The 19,658-nt window shown below is 34.0% G+C and overlaps 1 long non-coding RNA gene across 1 annotated transcript in view; it reads right to left on the bottom strand.

The window, feature by feature from the left end:
- Window positions 1-19,658, bottom strand: part of LOC127975529 (uncharacterized) — a 47,634-nt gene that overhangs the window by 19,558 nt on the left and 8,418 nt on the right. The gene's annotated exons all lie outside the window — the stretch shown is intronic.

Here is a 19,658-nt window from a genome sequence, read left to right as displayed (position 1 = left end):
ACATATGCACTGTGTGTTTTCAAACACCTCAAATTTGTCACACAATAGTAATAGAGATAAAAGTTACTGCACTTTAGATGAGTGCTGGGAATGTCATGTGGTTTCAGAGATTTCAGCTGTGAGTTAAAGACTCTCCACCTATGCAGCCAGTCATGTGACATTAGGATCAGCTCAGAACAGGAAATCGTGCAAGAAAGGGGGTGAACTGTAATACCCCTGTGGTCTGGTCGTCTGCCAGTTACTAACCAATCATATGTCAGAAAAACAATCACGCCACTTTTTTAAACAGGGAAAGCCATCATCCATGATTGTTCTGTTGCCTTATATAGCTTTGTCATCCTTGACTCCACCTGCTTCTTCACCACAAAAGCGCCCAGAGTTATTTTGTGGCTTCTGAGAAGTGTTGGTTAGTCTCACATAGCAATAAATCTCAATAAATTTAATTCCTTTGCTTTATGTTGGTGATTACCCTGACCATGGAGTGCACCATCATTTTCTATTTTAAGTCTTTTTATTGGTATTTAAGAAGACAACATAATTGACATCTAATGAAAAATAAGAGACAACGGACTGTAATCTAACCATCCCATTCAAAACCAAAACCCCACACTTATCAAGGAGCAGAAAGAAGAAGACAATATTATAAATATTCCTTTCTCCAATATGTTTTTCTAGCAAAACCATTGACTTGTTTAGCGTCTCTTGTGTCAACTTCGTGAAGCCATTTTCCACAGGTTTTGAATATAAAGTATATTCAGTAGGTTATGAGTAAACCCGCTTTGAGCAACAACAAAATATTTTTTTTCTTAATGATCCCTAATACAATTAATAGAAAGGCAGGGAAATTTCTGCTTTATATTTTCTTCCTTGTGCTCTGTTTCTTGTCGGTGTTTTTCGAGCTTCTCAAGCTTGCAAAAGACTTCTAAATCTAAATCTTAACCAGTCTTTTCTGTCAGTCTAGTTATTGTCACGGTCCTCTTTTCTAGTGCTGTGTTTACTGTCATGCCTGAGCTCACCAGTCAATGAACCGCCCGCCTCAAATCCAACTCTTGCCCCTGTTTTTGGCCTTTGCAATCCCTGGCACTCTCTGCTGTATTGAACTCTCTAGCCATGTTTAATATTCGCTTTCCTCTGACTTTGGTCCTGACACGTCCTGCATCTGTCTGACCTCCCTCTTCAGATCTGCACTTCTTTGAGTTGTTCCCGAGCCACCACTGAAATGTTATATTAAGCCTGTTCCTGTGCTTTAGAAATGTAGTGAGACAAACAGGGAAAAGTCTCAGTGCTACTGGACTTTATATCAACAGTTGAGAATTCTGTGTGAGCAAACACCATAATAAAAAAAAGATCAAACACATTTGAATGTACAAGAACTGTTCTGGTCACTTGTGTTCTTTTTTCTTATGACCAGCTACATCTGAGACATAGAGGAAATGCCACAATTATGAATGAAAACACCCTTTTTTACACGTGGTTCCTTTCCCACCAACAGCCACAGCCTGTTGTACTTATTAGGTACTATAAGTATGCAGGAAGACAGGATGACTAATATATTTGACCTTTTTCTGCAGCCTTACAACAGCAAAGTACAAAGTGCCACTGCCACCTGACATGATCTGCACACTATGGCATCTATACTTTTTCCATGGATCCTTTTTAAAGTTCTTGATAAATCCTTCCAGACGATCAAATCACTGTAATATCCAGCAGCTGTGTGCAAAGAGAGAGATTGTGATTTTTTCAGTGTTTGTATTGTAGATAACAGGATGTCTCTCTATCCTGCTTCTAGTCTTTTTCTGAAAATTATTTTCTTGGTTCGAAAATCTACAGTGTTGTTCAGAGTCACACACCACTTCTCATGTTAGCTCAAAAACGGGAAGGGAGTGCATGATTCTGATGTGAACCACGGCACTTTCTGACTAGTCACACTGGCAGTCTGCATCTAATATTGTTACAACACTCCTTGGTTTCCCTTAGTAACAGAGCACTGTCATGGTAAGAATGCTTTTCATTGTCAGGTTTTAGATTTTAGATTTTTTTTTAGATTCAGGTCAGCAGTGGAACTGTAAAATAGGCAGGCATATCTGTGCTGCAGTGTTTAGCGCCAGTCCAAATTGAACAGGTCTGAACCAGTGAAACCAGTGAAGTCTCTGGGATTACCGGAAAACTCCAGGCGACAGGAAAAGTGTGTTTGTTCGGATCGGAGCGAAACTCCTCATTTTCCAGAAACCTTTTAATAAGTTTCACAGAAACTAGAGGGGAAAGAAATCCCTAAGTGTCCCTGCCAAAAAAAAAAAAAAAAAAAAAAAAAAAAAAATTTACCGTATCTAAGATGCTAAAATATATGTTTAGATTCACATAGAAAAACAATGATTAATTTGTGATCGCAGGTCTCTTCTTTGGTCATAAGATTTTGTTTGTTGAGTTGTTTTATATTGCATTATCTTTGTTTCGTCTTCCTACCTTCTCCCAGCCAGTGAGAGGTACTTTCCAAGCACATGCACAACCATAATGAAAAAAATTATCACCGGGACAAGCGTTTGTGGAATTTTCCACTCCTTTTGTATAGCGATACAACAACCTTTTGTTTACCAGTTCAGAATTTCACTCGAAGTACTGCTGACATCCTCCATTACTTCAGCAAATCACATCTACAAAAATCAAAATATTTAACACCTCACTGATTAGGGGGAATGATTTTGGGGCCAGTTTCTTGTGTAGGGATTTTTACACATAAATAAAGGTTTCATTCTTTTATTTGCTGTTAACTCCCAAATGCTCACTGCTGAGGGTTACATGCCAAATCTCTGGTGACCAGGTCTGAGCTTGCAGTACAACAATGTAGCTTAAGATTTTTTAAAATAATAATTGTTTTATTTTACTCTTATTGGAATATGTCGAATAAAAATAAAGTTGTATGTAATATGTAAAATAATCTCAATGATCACAAAAAAAGAGAACATCTAATTTTACAGCACCCGTGCTGCAAATACTCAGACAAAGTTGGTTGTGTTGTGTGTATTTGCAGTTCATTTCTGTATTTGGTTGTGTTGTGAGTAATTGCAGAACACGTGCTATCAAACTGATGAAGATTTTTTCTTAATTTGCTGATGCTTTTGCAATTTGCATGTGTTTTCTTAAGTTACACCACCTTGAGGTTTCTTGGCCACTGTACAAAACAACTAAATTTCATTTAAAAAAACACATAAATCTATATTATTTATAGATCTATTTAATTATTTTATTTTTATTTTTTTATGATCATTATTATTTTTATTTTTGTTATCTGGCGATCTTGTTTGAGGGCTTTGTGTTGTAAAAGTTACTTCCTTGGTTTTACATTTTAATTTTATTTATGTTTTATACAAATCTAGCTGATTTGGTGTGTGGGTGGTGTGTGGGAGTCATTTTCAATGAAATGTTATGGGGGAATTATATCTTGTGGGCATATACTACACTTGAGTGTAAAGAGCTGCATGTGTCTCATGCCTCATGAAGAGCTCTCTTGCATGTCAGCAGGGGCTCTTTCTTTTAAAGCGATAAAATCAATAGGCTGGTTTCCCTGAAGTGGAACTAATGGCACATGAGGTGACCCTCTTACCAAGTATTGTCTTTGTTGATGTAACCAAACACACAAGCATTGTCCATACACTTTCAAAATATGTTATATTTGGTTTGTCTTCCCTTTTCAGAAGGCTTACCAGCATCTATCATCGGTTCAGCACAGACACTTAAGTTGCTGTTTCTTTTATTTAATTTCCTTCCAACAACACTTTGGCTGAGATCATATCATTAGAAAAGAATGTGGTAGAGATTTAGCTAGTAACCAGCCTATGAAATATCACCCTGGCAACTGCCTATCCACACCCTCACAACTGAAGACTATACCTGAACATTAATAACCAACAGAGTTAAACTAAAACTGGAGCAGAAGATTGAGATGACATGGAGACTTGAGTTTTGGTCACTGGCAGCATTACGTTAACAATTAGCAAGTTAGCAAGTTAGCAACATGACTGCAATATTTTAACACCCCAACTCCACAAAGCCATGAGAGGTTTTTTTCTACTCTGGATAGCAAGTGGCCTCAGGCATCACAAATCAACATAAAACAGCAAGTTAGGCAAAGTAACAGAAAACAAAACCAGTCAGAAGGGCTCATCAGGTGTCATGTTCTAAAGCATCTCAGAGATCTCAAATACATAGCAGTAATTATTACTGCACCGCATGAGTGTGATATCGTTTACGACAGTCTAATAATGTGAACCAATGTGGTTCAAACTACAGAGATTTGACCATATTCAGGAAATAGTCATGATTAACTAATTTCTACAACAATGCTTTGTAATATGGTAGTTAATCAGCGAGGAAATACAACCGTGGTTTGATGAATATAAAATCATTTTAACACATCTGAGCACTTAAAATGTTCAAATGAATTGCAACAACCTCCCCAACTGTGCAGTTCAGGAAATATACAGCTTCTAGCCACAAAACCACAGTCATGTCAGCAGTAATTAAAACCAGCTTTGTCAACTGAACTTTTTGTCTAGAAGTTCTGAATGGAAGGTTACAAATAATTATTGCTAAAGTCTTTGGCTATAGGCTCACAGATTTCTGGATCACATATTTATAGGCAGAATAAGCCTTACTGTCTTAGTAACAGAAACACAAATGCAAACAACTTGGTATTATTATCTTTGCCAAAGCAAGTCAGGTCCATTTACAGGAAAAGGCATGAATGAAAAAAAGCAACCAAAGTGAAACCTCAATCCAGCAGCAGCATTTACAACACCCTAGATCAGATCAGGCCAGACTTGTGAGCAAGTGTTCATTTTTCTCTGCACGTCTTAATATTACAGACTTTAAAAGGGCAAGTGTACAGTACATATAAGTGCAGCTGATCATTTTGCAATGATGACATTTCAATTGATTTGTTATTAGTTATTATCTATCTCCATTTACTTCTGTTTCTTATGTGGAGTCAGAAACTGCTATATCTACAAGGAATTTGAGATGGCCAATAAAAGACATCTGAATCTGAATTGTATCCAGTAAATATGACAAATTGTGCTGAACTAACATCTGTTATCAGACATGTTGGGAAATAATATACTCTAGTGGTACAGATACGATTACCCAAATACACAAGTAAGGCCCATTTGTTGTGAAGAGGGAAGTGGAGTGCATGAAAATGATGGATGACAAAGCAAAATAGCGAGAAGGGGGAGGGGGGTGTTTTACAGAATATTTTCCATGCATCATAAAACATAGAATCTAAGTCAGAAGGGCTTCTTGTGACATGTCAGAAAAGAAAACTTGTTTCAGTACTAAAGGTCTGTGACATTTCCTTCACACATGATATCTAAAACAGGCATGTGTGGTGCACACCACAAATAAATCATCAGCCTAGTATTTTTTTGTTCTTCTGTTGGAACAGAACTTCCTTCTTATATAGTATGGATACAGTCCTGACATGTTATTTCCATCATACTGGCATTTCCATGTGGCCTATAATTTAACTTGTGTTGTTACCTCTTCCAAGCATTATGGCATAGTAAATTGTCCTTTGTATATGCATGCCTCAAAATATTGCAGGTTGTAGTAAGCAAAAATAAATCCGGCATGAATGTACGTGTTAATGTTTATGAAATTGATTTTTCAATCTCATTAATTTTTGACTTTGTCTGCTTAAGAAAAATATAAAATGTACCACCATCCAGATATTTTCACATCACAAACATCAACAGGTCATCCATATTTAGGAATAGTATCAGCATCTTTGTTTTTTTTTTGTGTGTGGTTTTTTGTGTGTGTGTGTGTTTTGTCTGAATGAAGTATTACTCACTATTGAGAGTGTTGCTGATGAAGGGGTTTAGTACTTACTGTCTGTATGTTTTGCATCATACTCACTGTGGCTTTACAGTATTGAGTTAGCTATTAGGAACTTATCCACTCATATCTTCATTATGAAAGAAGTGTGGAATAAGAGTCAGGATTCAGTCTCCTTCGAGAGGATATTGTGCATCAGCTAATCCTTAAATACTGTTAAACTGAGAGGACTGTGGTACTCCCTTAAGTGATTAAAGCTGATTGAATTGATTAAACTGTCAAGAGTTCACACACGTTTTTTTATCCCATAGGGACTTTCTATTAACTTCTGTTGCTTTTATACTGAGCTTATTATATTTTCTCTCTTTATACCTAACCCCAAACCTAATCACAAAAAACAAAATCTTTTGCATTTTTAGATGTTATTTTTAATCGTTTTTGTGGAGAGTGATGGACCGTCCACACAATGTAGCTGCTTTCAGGTTTTACTGTCTGCTGGATTACTGTCTTTACTGTTAAGACATTTGGTCGTACAATGTAAACACACACATACATGTTTTCTTCTCTAAATGGAAATATTCCATTGACTGATACTGATTTTTACGTAGATATCAGAGATGGTGTTTTGATTGAGAGATACCAAAGACGTATTATTTCATAGTGTGATACATGCTATGTGTGTTAGCATTTTATAATAAATATACTATATTGTAAAGATAATTATAATTAGAAGAATTGAAGATAAACCATATATTGTCATAATTATGTGTTTATTAGTCAGGTTGAATCAGTGAAAGCATTTTGATCCTCTCTGTATTCAGCTGCAGCAGACATTTAGCAAAGACAGTAAAAGAAATGGACACAGCGACCCCATTGGATTCAACGGAGACAAGAAGTCAATTAGAAGCACGCACTTCCTGGGGGTCGAGCATACTGCACAGATTCAAACTGAGCTTGATGACGTAGATGTCATGTGAGCAACCTGTAAGTCTTCTAATCGCTGTGCCAAGAGAAATCTGAATCACTCACCGAATCTTGCAGACGTTGATGAATAATTTTGTCCTGTTGCTTTTATGGACTCTCTATGGGCTTCTCCCTTGACTTTATGCCTACACGTCCCCCCGATTGCCTCATAGACAGTAAAAGTTTGCCTGCGAGCTTCTCTTCCTGTCCATACCGTAATTTCTCTACTGTGCGACAGAGAGACGCAGGTTATGACGCAATCGTTAGCCTGTTTTTATAAAAACTGATTCTACGGGGCCACAACGTAAGATACAAGGTAATGGAGCCTTTAATACATTTCCGTGTTTCTTTAGAAATAATGAATGGACAAATTTAGTCTTTAAATGCCTCAGATGTAAAGTTATTCGCTGTCAAAGTGAAGTCAAAATGAATGGGAGTCAATGGAATGCTAACAGCAGGTGGGGGTCCACGAGCCAATGGCGGCGCCCAAGGGTGCTTCAAAAAAATATTAAACCCTGCCCCCCTGCCATTTAGCCATTAGATGGACTTCCTAGAGCAACTGCTTTTTCTTTTTTCTGCTGGGCAGATTTGGAGTTTCAGCGCGAGAGTGCCCTCTAGCCTTTGGGTGAAGCAGTATTTACTACTGATCACAGAACTCTGCTTCACTGACAAGATGCACATGTGAAAAATTGCAGCCTTTTCCAAATCATGATTGCAATTTAATTTATTTTCCCTAATTTAATTAATGTGAAGACTATGCTATGTTTTACAGTAGTTTACATTTGATTATTGAGTTTCTGTATTGTTTTTACTGTACCATTAAATATATTTAATGTAAGCCTGATTGAAAGTTAAAGGTGCTGTATGTAGGATTAACACAGAGGATGAACTAGGTATCTCAGTCCAAATTCAAAATATTGGAGGGTTTTTTCACTCAGCCCCTCCTTCTAAGACTTGATACACATGTACGTTGCCAAATTGATGACACCAACAGGAATGAGCACACTTGATGAAGAATCAAATGAAAAGTTTTCCGCCAACTGGCAACTCAGGGTGCCAAAATACAATTGGGTAAATTTTAAATTGGGGACATTCCTGCCTGGAACGTACATTTCCAAAGGAGAATACATGACTGTAGCATTGTTTTTCAGATAAACAAGGATGTTAACTTAGCATGTTTCTGAAATATCTGCAAACATATTATGGTATTTTTATGCTTTAGTATAGTCAAAAACTTACACACAGCACCTTTAAAGCACTGATTATTTCATTTGTATCCATTTGTGACATTGCATTTATGTAATGCTAAAACACTGCTGGTCACTTTCAGAAGTAGTAGTGATGCTTTCTTTTCTCAAGAAAGAATGTGAAACATACATTGGTTTTACAACTTTTAGTTTTTAAATATTTTTTAAATATACGTAATTTAAATTAATTCCACACACTTAAAGCAATTTTGTATTGCATATCAAATATTGTATTATTTAAGGTCACATTATTCTTCAGTATCGCACAGCCCTAATCTGCACTAGACATAAACCTGCCCTGTAGCATATGAACAAAAGCAAATGTGCCATTAAAACGGAGTCGCAAACACGCCGTCTTAATCTCTAGAGCTTTTTTTTTCTGATAGAGTAAATGTATAGTCCTACATTTATTCAGTTTGGAATTAATTCCCACGCTTCTTCATTCATTTTCTCTCCCTCTCTTGTTCAGGGAACTCTGACTGGACATTATATAGAAATCCATCATTCATCCTTCTAATCACAAATCTGACAGCAAACAGGCCTGTCCTGAAAATCTTGAATATTTGCTTTTCTGCAACGCTGGTAAAGTATGTGTGATATTATGTGTGATATGCATGTTTTATTGCTTTTATGTACTGATAGGGCATCAGATAAATAGTCATTGACATGTATTAGCATTAATGAACAGACATTGCTTTGCTTTATGCTTGTATTTATTTATTTTGCAGATCACTGAAAAGCAGCAATGCTCTTATAAGTAACAAGTAATAAGTCAGTAGTCATCCTTTAAACAAAATAAAGGGTTAAAGTGGCCAACTGCTTTTTCATTCCACTGCTTTCTGTAAGTACTTTTCTATTCAGTTTTTTAAATGAATTTGTTGAAATCCTGCAATGAAAGTTTTTGAATCAAACTATACACCTCTGAGATGATTCACAAAATTCTAAATCTTATTTACAGCACAATGTTTCAGAAAATCAAAGGAAGAAAAAGGCAAAGGTGTTTGACTTTGTCTTTTGAGAAAATGAACTACACATCACATGAAGCACTGCAAATTACAATCAAAACAATGGTACAATATAAATCATTTAACTATGTATTAATATAAATTTAGCAAAAAAGCTTAAACATGCCATTGGCTCCTTGTTGGACACAACCTTGACCAAAAGTGTCAAAATACTGAAAATGAAAAAATACTAGAGATTTTATTTTTAAAAATATATAGATATAATGTGTATGAACAATCCAAGCCATTAACCTAATGTGTTTTGAATGTATATATATGATATTTTGCAATCAATTACAGTACAGTTGTTGTTTTTTTTACTGAGCAGAAGTTCTATAAAGTGTGTGTGTGTCTGTTTGCGTGTGCGCGCGTGTGTGTGTGCATGCGTGCGTGTGTGTGTGTGTGTGGCATTTAAAGCCCTGCTGTCAAGGTCCAAAATCTTTTGGGGAATTTCTGTTAATAAAATGAATAATATTTTGATTTGTAGTTAACTGATTTCTCTACAGCACAAACATTTTAACAAAGTAATTCAAAAGCTGAGAAGATAAAAGCAGCTTTGTCAGGGTGGTGCTGGCTGATCCCTGCGGTAGGATAAGTGACTCAAGTGTGTAATTTATTATGTGACAGCTCACAAATACACCCATGGTGGGTCAAACTCAAAGAACCTGTCTGCACAGATGTTTTTGATTCAGGTCATCAGCCTGCCAGGAAACCGTTCTGTATGCATGTTACCAGTAGTAACAGAACAAAAAAATACTTTGCTGAGGATTTTTAGTGGTGTGCACCACACATGCATGTTTTAGATATCATGTGTCACAGACCTTTAGTACTGAAACAAGTTTTATTTTCTGACATGTCACAAGAAGCCCTTCTGACTTAGATTCTATGTTTTATGATGCATGGAAAATATTCTGTAAAACACCTCCTCCCCCTTCTCACCATGTTGCTTTGTCATCCATCATTTTCATGCACTCCACTTCCATCTTCACAACAAATGGGGCTTTCTTGTGTATTTGGGTAATTGTATTGTTTCTGAGAAATGTTTATCACACACTTAAATCTTGAAGTGTCAAGACTTCAGATTGCTGTGCTATGTGTGTGTGTGTGTGTGTGTGTTGACTATTTATTTTACCCTTAGAGTTCAGTGCACCAATCTAGCTTCTTTAGTCATATATTATGTTATGAAAGACCATTTAGGAAAAATAACTTTTATTAAATATTATTTTTTGCTTATTTTCATTATATTTTCATCATATTTTCATATAATCTCGTCAGATTGTTTGGTTAAGCAGAGTATGCAGAATCAATTAATTTGATGGCACGTGTCTGGATGTAGGTTGATCTCTCCTTTTCTCTTGCATTTGTTCTTTTTCCTTTGCTCGTGGCTCATTATCGCTCGGTTGTTTCTACTCATTCTTAATTAATTTATTCTGTTACACTCACAGAAGCCTTTATGTTTTGTGTAGTTTCTTAATTGTGTCTAGTTAACCAGTAAAATATAGGCTTAGAACTTAAATAACTTCCACTTTTTACAGTAGCTAGCATCATTACTGCTGAAGAGAAGACCCAATTATCTAGTGAAGTGATTTACTTCCTGTAGAGTTAACGACAGTAGTCATGAGCCCTTTATTGTTTAAAGCAGATGTCATAACAAATGTCGTGGGACCAGGAAGCTTTTAAAATGAACGGTTCATTCATAAATTCATGCTACCTTGCTCTCACACTGTGGAGTAAGCAATGAGCACAGATCTGAAAAGGGGTAATGCTAGACGAGATCTATTAAGAAATACAACTTAATTAATTTTTGTATGTGCGTAAGAATTTTGAACTATTGCAAAAAAAAAAAAAAAAAAAAAAAAAAAAAAACAGCAAACATTCGCTCTTTTCTGTAAGCCCAATATTTCGAAAAAAACACAAAATGTTTCATGTCATCTCACCGTCATTTAGGAATTATACTTTGATTCGATTAGCCATCTTAATCATTTTGACATTGACGAATGTAGTTAACATATTGGCAAGCCTAAAAAATGTACCTTTAAGTTTCTTTGTCTAGTTATTGTTTTGCTCATGCTCCTCTCCTCTGCCTATAGTTAGTGCTGTGTTTACTCTGCTGTCCCGCTAGAACTCACCAGTCTCTGGAATGGTCACTCAGTACTCTTCTTGCTGGGACTGTTGGCTGTATTGGACTGTCTGCTCACATTTGACCTTTGGTCCTAATCTGCCTTGTCTTGGCTGTTTGCTCCCTGGTTTGACCCTATCATCTGTCTGACTCTCCTCTTTTCTCTAATTTGGACATGTTTGCTGAATGGACTGTCTCTTTGGCCCAGTCTTTGTCTGTCTGACCTTCCTTTTCAGCCCTTCTTCAAGTTGGCCTAGAACCAAGATGGCTCATCCTAATCTATTGTAATTCTTTCTTTATTAGCATTTAACAAATAATTATTTGCATTTAAGGTCTATTATTTTTGCAAGACACAGAAGGAATCTGAGGTTGCATGCACCTCTACAATGCTTTGGAGTAATAACATGAAGCTTTGTAAGTGCCGTTGTTTACAGCATCAATGAATCAATCTGTGACAGATTCACTTATTGGTCAAACTTTAAAAGAAATTCTCTTATATTGTAAGTAATTTTGCTTATAGCTCGTACTAATTTCTTCAGTCCTTCATTTAAACAAAATTGGCTTATTTTACATATATTAATGACATATGTTTTTACATACGTAAAATTTCATTTTTGTCACTTTTCCTTGAATTGTATTAGTGCACATTAAGAAAATACATCTTTTGTATATTTACTCAGTTCATTTATGTTCATTTATGCTGTGCAATATAACTGGAGAACACCACTCTCACACATCTTTTCATTCACGACATTCTCACATATGGTGAGGTGAACGATCTGTGCCTTAACACAGACAAGACAAGAGAAGTAATCATGGATTTCAGGAAAAACCCACCCCCCCTGCAGCCCCTCATCATCAAGGGGACTGAGGTGGAGAGGGCCGACAGTTACAGATTCCTGGGACTGCAAGTAACATCAGATCTGAACTGGACTTTGAACACTGCTGCCACAGTGAAAAAAGCTCAGCAGAGACTGTATTTCATCAGGCTGCTTAGAAAAGCTGGTCTGCACTGTCATCCTCTCACCCAGGTCTACAAAGGACTGATAGAGAGCATCCTCACCACAGGCATCACTGTATGGTATGGAAACACCACACAGACAGAGAGGAAGGCTCTGCAAAGAGTCATAAAGACTGCAGAGAGGATTATCAGAACAGAACTCCCCTCCATGGACACAATTTACACACAGCGTTGTCAGAAAAGAGCAGAGAGAATTATCAGAGACACACTACATCCAGCTCACTCCCTGCTCATTCACAAAAACTGTACATACAATCTCAGGCACAGACGAGCGGACAGCATTATCACAAACAGATCACGTTTTTATAAGAGCTTTTTCCCAGCCACAGTGAGACTCTTGGCCAAAACAAAATGAACTACTGTCTATAGGGTCTGTGTAATATGCCTGTGTATTTGATTTATTTATTTATAACGTAACTTTTGCATTATAATATTATTGTTATTTTATGGGGCCTGTGTAATATACCGGTGTATTTTTATTTAGTTATTTATAACGTAACTTATTATTGTTATCTCTGGGGCCTGTACAAGATGCAATATACTAGTGCAATTCAGAATGAAAAATCTACATTTTATGGGTTTAGTGCAATTTACAATGTATATGTGTTATAGATACTGTAGATTTATGTTTTCCTTGTGTGTCTTTTTAAACTTGACTTGACTCTCTGAGCAACAACCGCACAAGAGTTCCTATGTGTGCAAGCACAAATGGCAAATAAACTTCTTGAATCTTGAATCTTTTCCATCATGCAATTTTTTATAGCTCCTTTCCAACAACATCCATGTCTGGTGTGTTAGGAAAGCAGGAAGAGTTAGTCTTACATTTGACCTTTTCTGCAACTTTACAACAATAAAAGCCAAAGATCCTCCTGGCATAAACTGTACAATATGGTATTTCCTCTTTTATAGATGCCATTTAAAAACCTTAATCAGTTCCTTCCACATCAGTCAAAACATAGAAACACCAAGGAGCTCAAAAATTCTCTGGAAATGATTTATTGTCCTACAAAAATCAAATGTGTGAAGACTGAGATTATAATGTTTTCATTTTTTTCTATCTGCAGACATAAGGCCTCATTTATGAAAAACTAACGTACGGTGGCTATAAGATCAAATCTAACATCTGGTCTCACTTAAGCAACTTGCTCGCAGCATATTAAGGTGGAGAATTTATTATTTATTTATTTTTTATACAGGCCTTTAGCTTTAGGGCTATATTCGTACATCGTAAACAAGAACATGAGGATTCAGTCGTCGCATCATGCACATGTAGCGCTTCTGTGAAAGCAGAAAAACAAATTATGTCTATCAAAGGAATAAAATAAATAGGTTCACACAAAATATATAATAGTCTATAATATAATTAACAGATTAACAAAAGGAAAAAAACACTGTGAAACAAACAAGTGGGGCTACGCTCGTTTGTGTGATACTCTTAATGCACAGGCGCTTCACACACACCATCAACATAGTTCTACCATTGTCTGACATTTCAGCCATTCATCATCAAACTAAAATGCAGTCGACCAATCAAAAGTTAGCTACACTGTTTATTTTAAAAGGTCCAATGTTAAATCAGCGTGCAGTGCCCAAACAAACTTTTTTTTTTCACATGTGAAGGATTTTACACAGATATTAGAGCATGAGTGAAGTATAAAGCTATGTTTAGGCTACATAATGAATAATAATTATGCAAAAAAATGTTGTTTCAGTTTTGCTTGAGATTTGTATGCTATTTTTAATGAATGCCACTATAGCATTACTTGTGTTTTATTTTATAATTTAATACATTATTTTATCACTTATTTCTCATTCTTGTTCTGTTCTGAATACCATTCATTTAAAATATTTGTTGTAGAGTGAGGGGAACTAAATAACCTGTTAATATTTACATATAAACATATAAATTACATTTCAGGAGTCATGATATTACAGCGCCATGGTTGAACTGCAAAGTTCTCTTATGCCAAACATTATAGTTATCATTTTTTATCCGCTTAGGAAATTGGCACGTTTTATTTTGTGCCACCATACTTATTCATGTAACTCAATGTAACCGTCTTTAAATAAGGAAAACATGGAAGTGTTTGGTTGCTTCTAATTTCATCTCTGTTTGGTTCCTAAGGAATAAATGGTGTTAAGCTAAACGCTAACAAAGTGGGGTGTGCTACAGCGATTAAGTGCATGCACTGAGACACTGCGGTCAAGCCAGCCGCGGTTTGAAAGTACACGGTCAAGCCAGCCGCACTTTTTTTTTTGTTTGTGCGTCTAATCGTGCACTGACGGTACGGGTGCAGGGAGCGGTCAAAATAGATGTAAAGAAGCTGTCGTAACGGCGTTTCCTTTATACTTTTTCTGATATTTTCAATAGTTCACGGGTGCCAACCCCCTCCCAAAAAAAATAAATGAAATAAAATCTGCATAAAACGTCATTTAACCCATAAAAAGAACTTAAAGGGACATCAGAATATTTATGTATTGCTATTTCATGTCATGATATAAATAATGCATTTTTTAAATGACTTGAACATTGAATTAATGTTTCTGAATACATTATTTTTGTACATTAACATTTTTATTTTACATTAATATACATAATTTATCAATGTGTATATATATATATATATATATATATATATATATATATATATATATATATATATATGTGTGTGTGTGTGTGTGTGTGTATAATATATATATATTATATATATATATATATATATATATATATATATATATATATTATATATATATATATATATATATATATATATATATATATATATTATATATATATATATATATATATATATATATATATATATATATATATATATATATATATATATATATATATATATATATTATATATATATATTTTATATATACATTTTATAAATATATATTTTAAATATATATATATATATATATATATATATATATATATTATATATATATATATATATATATATATATATATATATTTTATATATACATTTTATAAATATATATTTTAAATATACATTTTATATATATATAATATATATATATATATATATATATATATATATATATATATACATATATATATATATATATATATATATACATATATATATATATATATATATATATATATATATATATATATATATATATATATATATATATATATATATATATATATAAACATTGTGTTGTTTGTGTGTGTATACCTTTCAACTAATAGTGATCCTGACTATTGCTGTATTTTTTGTCAAGTTAAAACTATTATACAATTTTTGTACAATTTAAAGGCAAATCACTCCAAAAGTCAATGTGCATTTTCACTCTTTTCTCATAAAAAGCACTTACTCATAAAATGCTTTCCTTAAAAGGTTTGCTCCTTTTTCCAATTGATAACTTTTAACAGTGACCCAGAATATTACTGAATTAATTTTTTAAGTTATTTTACTGTATAGCGTTGGAGAAAATTAATGGCAAAATAACTCCAGAAAAGTGCATTTTAGCACCTGCACCGTTACCCATCTTCATACACTCATAAAAATCTTTGCTTCATGGGTTTGCTCTTTCTTTCAGTGGATTCCTATTCACAGTCACTATTACCATTGATATATTAATTTTCAAATATTTCTACTGTATAGTTTTGGAGAAAACTAAAGCCAAATTCAACTCCAAGAATCTAATCACATAAGCTTTTTAACACCATGTCCCATTTTCAAACATTTACAAAAATCTTTGCTTTATAGGTTTGCTCATTCTTTCACTTGATTCCTATTCACAGTCACTCTGACCATTACTGCGTTAATTTTCAATTATTTTTACTGTATAGTTTTGGAAAAAATCATTGGCAAAATCATGCCAAAATCAAAGTTTATTCTATCTGTTGCACCATTACCCATTTTCAAACACTCATAAAAAATCTTTGCTCTATAGGTTTGATCGTTCTTTCAGTTTATTTCTGTTCACAGTCAATCTGATCATTACTGTATTAAGTTTCAAATATTTCTACTTTATAGTTTTGGAGAAAACTAAAGCCAAAATCAACTCCAAGCATATAAGTGCATAAGCACTTTACATCATGTCCCATTTTCAAGCACTCATAAAAATCTTTGCTTTATAGGTTTGCTCGTTCTTTCTGTTTATTTCTGTTTACAGACAATCTGACCATTACTGTATTAAGTTTCAAATATTTCTACTGTATAGTTTTGGAGAAAACTAAAGCCAAAATCAACCCCAAGCATCTAAGTGCATAAGCACTTTACATCATGTGCCATTTTCAAGCACTCATAAAAATCTTTGCTTTATAGGTTTGCTCACTCTTTCAGTTTATTTCTGTTTACAGTCAATCTGACCATTACTGTATTAAGTTTCAAATATTTCTACTGTATAGTTTTGGAGAAAACTGAAGCCAAAATCAACCCCAAGCATCTAAGTGCATACGCACTTTACATAATGTGCCATTTTCAAGCACTCATAAAAATCTTTGCTTTATAGGTTTGCTCGTTCTTTCAGTTTATTTCTGTTTACAGTCAATCTGTCCATTACTGTATTAAGTTTTAAATATTTCTACTGTATAGTTTTGGAGAAAACTAAAGCCAAAATCAACCCCAAGCATCTAAGTGCATACGCACTTTGCATCATGTCCCATATTCAACCACTCATAAAAATCTTTGCTTTATAGGTTTGCTCGTTCTTTCAGTTTATTTCTGTTTACAGACAATCTGACCATTACTGTATTAAGTTTCAAATATTTTTACTGTATAGTTTTGGAGAAAACTAAACCCAAAATCAACCCCAAGCATCTAAGTACATAAACACTTATCCAGGTTTCAAGCACTAATAAATATCTTTGCTTTATAGGTTTGCTCACTTTTTCAGTTTATTTCTGTTTACAGTCAATCTGACCATTACTGTATTAAGTTTCAAATATTTCTACTGTATAGTTTTGGAGAAAACTGAAGCCAAAATCAACCCCAAGCATCTAAGTGCATAAGCACTTTACATCATGTGCCATTTTCAAGCACTCATAAAAATCTTTCTTTTATAGGTTTGCTCACTCTTTCAGTTTATTTCTGTTTACAGTCAATCTGACCATTACTGTATTAAGTTTCAAATATTTCTACTGTATAGTTTTGGAGAAAACTAAAACCAAATTCACCCCAACCATCTAAGTACATAAACACTTATCCAGTTTTCAAGCACTAATAAATATCTTTGCTTTATAGGTTTGCTTAGGCCAGTGGAAGACCAATTTTTGGTTACATACCCTGTTGTCCAACAACAGTCAAATTCTAGCAGCTGTGGCTTGTTTGCAATAGCATTTGCTTTTGTATTATGCTGTAACCTGAGGCCAGAAAACTGCCAGTTCCATGAGGGTAGATTGAGAGCAGAACTTGTATCTTCTTTCCAGAAGGGACGAATGCTTTTCAAAACAGAGCCAAGACTTAACAAGGCAAAATCCACACAAACACTTGTGAATGTGTACTGCTTATGCAGGACTGCACACTGCAATGAAGTCATGGTTGAATGTACTTCATGCAAGAGGTGGTATCATCCGAACTGTGCACAGATACCCCAAAATGCAATTACTGGGGATGATGACTGGCACTGCCCCAATTGTACTGGCAAAATCTAAGCCAATGTGGGAAGTAAAATGTGTGTATGGGAAGTATGGTTCATTACTATTTACATTACTATTTACTATATACATTGCTTTACATGTTTAAATTGTTATTGTTTCAGTAGTATTTAAATTGTTTTCAATTCATTTTAATATAGCCATGTAAAGTTAAGTTTTGCAAATGTCAAGTGTGAAGTAATTTTATTAGTACTTTAAGTATTTTACAATTTTCATTATATGCACAGTCTCAGGGATACATCTTTTTATTTATGTTTGTGAATGTCTTTTTTTTCCTGTTTAAACAGTTTGTGAAGTCAGTTGCACTTGTTAGTGTAGTTAATTTTTTTATGTTAAATAAAATAAAATGGCTTCAATACACAAATTGTTTTTTATATATATATATATATATATATATATATATATATATATATATATATATATCCTACAGTATCTCACTAGATATATGAAATATATAAAGCAAACTACACTTTCTAACAAAAATTTTAAATGAATCACTTGGTCTTAAAACTTCATTTTCAGAAATAAACGTACAATTTCTTGTGATAAACAGGCTGAATGAAACTATGAATGTTGTTTATTAGAAATGCTCTAAGGTGTTAAGGTAAAACAGAAGATCTCTACTGTAGTTGTATTATGAATTTAAGTTGAAAGGAAACATGAAAACAATCAGTCAACTGTCTGTAAATGGCTTAGTCCAGACTTAAAGCTTTTTATGTTTTTCAAAATTGTGCATGATTTAATTATTTAGAAAACTGTAAAAGCAATCAATTGACAGAATAAGAAAACCTATGAAGGAACTAATTTTATGAGTGTTTGAAAATGGGACATGGTGTGAAAGTGCTTATGTACTTAGATGCTTGGGGTGAGTTTGGCTTTAGTTTTCTCCAAAACTATACAGTAGAAACATATGAAAATTAAAACATTAACGGTCAGAGTGACTGTGAATAGGAATAAACTAAAAAAAAGAGCAAACCTATAAAGCAAAGATTTTTATTAGTGCTTGAAAATTGGATATGGTGTAAAAGTGCTTATGCGCTTAGATGCTTGGGGTGAATTTGTTTTTAGTTTTCTCCAAAACTATAAAGTAGAATTATTTAAAAAATAATACAGTAATGATCATATTGACTGTAAACAGAAATAAACTGAAAGAACGAGCAAACCTATAAAGCAAAGATTTTTATGAGTGCTTGAAAATGGCACATGATGCAAAGTGCTTATGCACTTAGATGCTTGGGGTTGATTTTGGCTTTAGTTTTCTCCAAAACTATACAGTAGAAGTATTTGAAACTTGATACAGTAATGGTCAGATTGACTGTAAACAGAAATAAACTGAAAGAACGAGCAAACCTATAAAGCAAAGGTTTTTATGAGTGCTTGAAAATGGGACATGATGTAAAGTGCTTATGCACTTCGATGCTTGGGGTTGATTTTGTCTTTAGTTTTCTCCAAAACTATACAGTAGAATTATTTAAAAATGAATACAGTAATGGTCAGATTGACTGTAAACAGAAATAAACTGAAAAAACAAGCAAACCTATAAAGCAAAGATTTTTATGAGTGCTTAAACATGGGACATGATGTAAAGTGCTTATGCACTTAGATGCTTGGGGTTGATTTTGGCTTTAGTTTTCTCCAAAACTATACAGTAGAAGTATTTGAAACTTGATACAGTAATGGTCAGATTGACTGTAAACAGAAATAAACTGAAAGAACAAGCAAACCTATAAAGCAAAGATTTTTATGAGTGCTTAAACATGGGACATGATGTAAAGTGCTTATGCACTTAGATGCTTGGGGTTGATTTTGGCTTCAGTTTTCTCCAAAACTA

Source organism: Carassius gibelio, chromosome B16, assembly GCF_023724105.1.
Source record: "Carassius gibelio isolate Cgi1373 ecotype wild population from Czech Republic chromosome B16, carGib1.2-hapl.c, whole genome shotgun sequence".
NCBI classification, from domain to species: Eukaryota; Metazoa; Chordata; class Actinopteri; order Cypriniformes; family Cyprinidae; genus Carassius; species Carassius gibelio.
The sequence above is the reverse complement of the archived record's forward strand: the minus strand, read 5'-3'. Positions and strand labels throughout refer to the sequence as shown.